This window comes from Drosophila grimshawi, unplaced genomic scaffold (genome assembly GCF_018153295.1).
Source record: "Drosophila grimshawi isolate 15287-2541.00 unplaced genomic scaffold, ASM1815329v1 contig_511, whole genome shotgun sequence".
Classification (NCBI taxonomy): domain Eukaryota; kingdom Metazoa; phylum Arthropoda; class Insecta; order Diptera; family Drosophilidae; genus Drosophila; species Drosophila grimshawi.
In genome coordinates, this window is record NW_025063320.1 from 55,001 (window position 1) to 61,054 (window position 6,054).

General features: G+C 34.3%; 1 pseudogene; it reads right to left on the reverse strand.

The window, feature by feature from the left end:
• Nucleotides 1-2,176: 2,176 nt before the first annotated feature.
• On the reverse strand, nt 2,177-5,803 carry LOC122322649 (annotated as a pseudogene).
• Nucleotides 5,804-6,054: the final 251 nt, after the last annotated feature.

Here is a 6,054-nt window from a genome sequence, read left to right on the forward strand (position 1 = left end):
CACCACTCCATATATAGGTTTTTGAACACCATCTCTTTAAGCATGATACTTTTTTCAAATGCTACCACCCAACATTAATTCTTCATGTATTAAATTAAATATAATACAAGATTAACTTCATTATTTCATAATTTGCCCAGTAAATTATCCATGCCGGCAAGACAATACTCCACAGTCATATTATTTTGTTACTTTTACTCTTTCTCATATGACTTGCCTTGCGCGACACCACTCCATATATAGGTTTTTGAACACCATCTCTTTAAGCATGATACTTTTTTCAAATGCTACCACCCAACATTAATTCTTCATGTATTAAATTAAATATAATACAAGATTAACTTCATTTTTTCATAATTTGCCCAATAAATTATCCATGCCGGCAAGACAATACTCCACAGTCATATTATTTTGTTACTTTTACTTTTTCTCATATGACTTGCCTTGCGCGACACCACTCCATATATAGGTTTTTGAACACCATCTCTTTAAGCATGATACTTTTTCAAATGCTACCACCCAACATTAATTCTTCATGTATTAAATAAAATATAATACAAGATTAACTTCATTTTTTCATAATTTGCCCAATAAATTATCCATGCCGGCAAGACAATACTCCACAGTCATATTATTTTGTTACTTTTACTTTTTCTCATATGACTTGCCTTGCGCGACACCACTCCATATATAGGTTTTTGAACACCATTTCCTTAAGAATGATACTTTTTTCAAATGCAACCACTCACTATTAATTCTTCATGTATTAATTTAAATATAACACACGAATAACTTAAATATTTAATAATTTGAACTATAATTGACGGTTGCCGGCAAGACAATACTCCACAATCATGTGATTTCCATATATAATTTTGTCTATAGCAAACATTTTTTATTGTACTAGAGTTGTTCCATACGTTATTACCCAACATTTATTTTACATGTTAAATTCTATTATATCACATTGTTTGTGTCATATGTTATTATCTAACATGTAATTTATATGTTTCATGATATTATTTGACATTTTGTATTGGAAAACACTGAATTGAATTTCATAACATTTCATAATTTGCCCAATAAATGACCCATGCCGGCAAGACAATACTCCACAGTCATATTATTTTGTTACTTTTACTTTTTCTCATATGACTTGCCGTGCGCGACACCACTCCATATATAGGTTTTTGAACACCATTTCCTTAAGAATGATACTTTTTTCAAATGCAACCACTCACTATTAATTCTTCATGTATTAATTTAAATATAACACACGAATAACTTAAATATTTAATAATTTGAACTATAATTGACGGCTGCCGGCAAGACAATACTCCACAATCATGTGATTTCCATATATAATTTTGTCTATAGCAAACATTTTTTATTGTAGTAGAGTTGTTCCATACGTTATTACCCAACATTTATTTTACATGTTAAATTCTATTATATCACATTGTTTGTATCATATGTTATTATCTAACATGTAATTTATATGTTTCATGATATTATTTGACATTTTGTATTGGAAAACACTGAATTGAATTTCATAACAATTCCAAGTCTCATGAGTGTAAATTTTATTAATCGGTTTATTATTATTATGCAATATCAAATAAAATATAAACTTCTATTTCACACTAAATATAACATTTATGTTTAAGAGTGTAAATTTTTCATTCGCATATTACTGTTCTCCATTGATTGAATTATAATATATTTTTAATATGATTTCATATATTTATTTTTTTGTGTTTTCTATTGCCTTTCGCAGTTATCATATATATATATATATATATATATATATATATATATATATATATACTCATATATATAATAAAATGTGTGTTCTTCTTTCTCTGTTTTGTTTAAAACAATTTAATTTCTTTATTCCTTTCAATAACAATTCAATTATTCTGAAAAGAATGTTATTTATAAAATAACATAAATTTTGTATTGCATCATCAAAAAGCTTTTTGTATATAACATTTTCTTAAGGTCCGGTCCACACATTATCAACTTACAAAGAAATATATAAAATATCATAAGTAAATTAACAAATATGGCACCTTTAAACAACTCATACAATATATATATATATATATGTTTTAGTTGGTGTTTAACAACCATAACACACATATTATATTTTATATTTGTTGTTTTATTAACATTTTCGAATCATCAAGCAAAGGATAAGCTTCAGTGGATCGCAGTATGGCAGCTGCTCAACCACTTACAACACCTTGCCTGTTACAAAAGTCGTTTACAATTGATTCTAGGCTTTGTCATTGTATTAAATAATGTTTAAATATGTAACTAGCACGGCATCAGGTGATCATAGATCCTCCCAATTTACTATGTTACAAATAACATTGGCATCACATCCATTGTCGTTTATAAAATAAATTATAAACTTTTAATGGTTTAGAAGCCATACAATGCAAATTGCCCCTTATTTATCATTGCAGTCCAGCACGGATACGACCTTAGAGGCGTTCAGGCATAATCCAACGGACGTAGCGTCATACCACTGTTCGCTCGAACAAGTATTGTGCCATTGGTCCGTACCTGCGGTTCCTCTCGTACTACGCAGGAATGCTGTCGCAACAACGTTTTGTCATTAGTAGGGTAAAACTAACCTGTCTCACGACGGTCTAAACCCAGCTCACGTTCCCTTGCATGGGTGAACAATCCAACGCTTGGTGAATTTTGCTTCACAATGATAGGAAGAGCCGACATCGAAGGATCAAAAAGCGACGTCGCTATGAACGCTTGGCCGCCACAAGCCAGTTATCCCTATGGTAACTTTTCTGACACCTCTTGTTAAAAACTCTTTAAACCAAAAGGATCGATAGGCCGAGCTTTTGCTGTCCCTGTGTGTACTGAACACCGAGATCAAGTCAGCATTTGCCCTTTTGCTCTATGTGTGGTTTCTGTCCGCACTGAGCTGGCCTTGGGACACCTCCGTTATTATTTGAGAGATGTACCGCCCCAGTCAAACTCCCTACCTGGCAATGTCCTTGAATTGGATCATACCTGAGTAATTGGAGTTATACCAAATTTTTAAATCAAAAATACATAAATGCATTTTCTTATTAAAGAATTTGTTTGCGATTATATAACAAACTCGTGATACTTTGATCAAGAAGCTTGCATCAAAACCCAATACCATAAGATATAATAAATACATCCGTATAATGGCTAGGAAATGATACACGTTCCATTTAATCAAGTATAAGGAAACAATAAGAGTAGTGGTATTTCATTGTCGATACCAAACCGAAGTCTAATATCTCCCACTTATTCTACACCTCTTATGTCTCCTTACACTGCCAGATTAGAGTCAAGCTCAAAAGGGTCTTCTTTCCCCGCTAATTATTCCAAGCCCGTTCCCTTGGCTGTGGTTTCGCTAGATAGTAGATAGGGACAGTAGGAATCTCGTTAATCCATTCATGCGCGTCACTAATTAGATGACGAGGCATTTGGCTACCTTAAGAGAGTCATAGTTACTCCCGCCGTTGACCCGCGCTTACTTGAATTTCTTCACTTTGACATTCAGAGCACTGGGCAGAAATCACATTGTGTCAACACCCGCTAGGGCCATCACAATGCTTTGTTTTAATTAGACAGTCGGATTCCCCAAGTCCGTGCCAGTTCTGAATTGATTGTTAATTGATAATCGTTATAATTTAAAAGAACTAATCAGTTGCCCAATTAGTATTCTTAAAAATTTTAGCAAGAAAGTTCCACAATTGGCTACGTAACTAAACTATCCGGGGAACAAGAATCTACCATAAATGATAGAAACCCTATTTACCCAGAACGAGCACATAAACCATGTTATTGTTTCCCAATCAAGCCCGACTATCTCAATCTTCAGAGCCAATCCTTATCCCGAAGTTACGGATCTAATTTGCCGACTTCCCTTACCTACATTATTCTATCGACTAGAGACTCTTCACCTTGGAGACCAGCTGCGGATATTGGTACGGCCTGTTGAGAAGTTTGCGTATCCCCACCATAAATTTTCAAGGTCCGAGGAGAAAATATCGACACAACAGTATATGTCATGCTCTTCTAGCCCATCTACCATATCTCTCTGCGAAAGACTTCCATGGTAGTACGGCTATAAAACAGAAAAGAAAACTCTTCCGATACCTCTCGACGGCTTCTTTATGGTCGTTCCTGTTGCCAGGATGAGCACGAGGCCCATATTTAATAACAAACGGATACTCAACAGGTTACGGAATTGGAACCGTATTCCCTTTCGTTCAAAATTATTCAAGTGTATAAAAATCGGTATGATGCAAAATATATTTTGATTTTTCTATACTTGAAAATTTTCGGCTTTCGCCTTGAACTTAGGACCGACTAACTCGTGATCAACCACTGTTCACACGAAACCCTTCTCCACTTCAGTCCTCCAAGGTCTCATTCGATTATTTGCTACTACCACCAAGATCTGTACCAATGGCGGCTCCATGCAGGCTTACGCCAAACACTTCTATGCACACCATTGTACCTTCCTACTCACTAAAGTTTCAAAATTTATATTACAAGTAACATAAATCATCTACTTTAGCGGTAATGTATAGGTATACAACTTAAGCGCCATCCATTTTAAGGGCTAGTTGCTTCGGCAGGTGAGTTGTTACACACTCCTTAGCGGATTTCGACTTCCATGATCACCGTCCTGCTGTTTTAAGCAACCAACGCCTTTCATGGTTTCTGTATGAGTTGTTAATTTGGGCACCGTAACATTACGTTTGGTTCATCCCCACAGCGCCAGTTCTGCTTACCAAAAGTGGCCCACTGGGCACATTATATCATAACCTTAAACTTCATATCAAGAAAGTTAAGGTTCTTACCCATTTAAAGTTTGAGAATAGGTTAAGATCGTTTCGACCCTAAGGCCTCTAATCATTCGCTTTACCAGATAAGATTATTTTATACAACAGTTAAATGCACCAGCTATCGTGAGGGAAACTTCGGAAGGAACCAGCTACTAGATGGTTCGATTGGTCTTTCGCCCCTATACTCAATTCTGACAATCGATTTGCACGTCAGAACTGTTTCGGTCTTCCATCAGGGTTTCCCCTGACTTCAACCTGATCAAGTATAGTTCACCATCTTTCGGGTCACAGCATATATGCTCAAGGTACGTTCCAGTTAGAGGTATAAATAATATAAATATCATTATACATAACTATATAGAGCGCCCCGGGATTGTGTTAATTAACTATAAATAGCTAAAAAACTAATCCCATTAATAGTCAAGTTAATTACGCTATTAGGTTTATATCCCAATAACTTGCACATATGTTAGACTCCTTGGTCCGTGTTTCAAGACGGGTCCCGAAGGTATCCTGAATCTTTCGCATTGTTAATCATACAAGTGCATATAATAAACACAAAAATCATTGAAAATTATGCCATTATATAATTCCGAAAAATTAACGCACTGTATTCATATAAATCTATCAGCACTTTATCAAATTTATGACATTTATATCATGTTATAATGCAAGCACTATAATTGAAATAATCAATAATTCACAATTTTTTTTAAAGTACATAACAGCATGGACTCGCGATAGTGTCTGCAATGTCGATACCCTCTCATGTGTCCCAGTTCACTTGATGACGGCCATTCACAGTTTGCTGCGTTCTTCATCGACCCATGAGCCGAGGGATCCACTCATTAGAGTGATACAATTTTTTTTTGTTTATTTCATTGTCAAAATATATTTATTGAAAAGAAATGTAAAAATACACCATTTTACTGGCATATATCAATTCCTTTTCCAATAAAATTGATTTACCTAAAAAATGTTGCGAAAGCTGTCTTAGTCTTACATAATTTATAAAAATATGGTATATGAAACAATTTCAATAAGATAGCCAAACAAGAATATTAATATAAACATATGTAAAACATTAACCTGGAAACAGGTACAACAATATATATTTAGGTTGTTGCGTTTATACAATGTATGCTCATAGAAATAATGACCAATACATTTGTGCAACGCATGCATATTATGGTACATA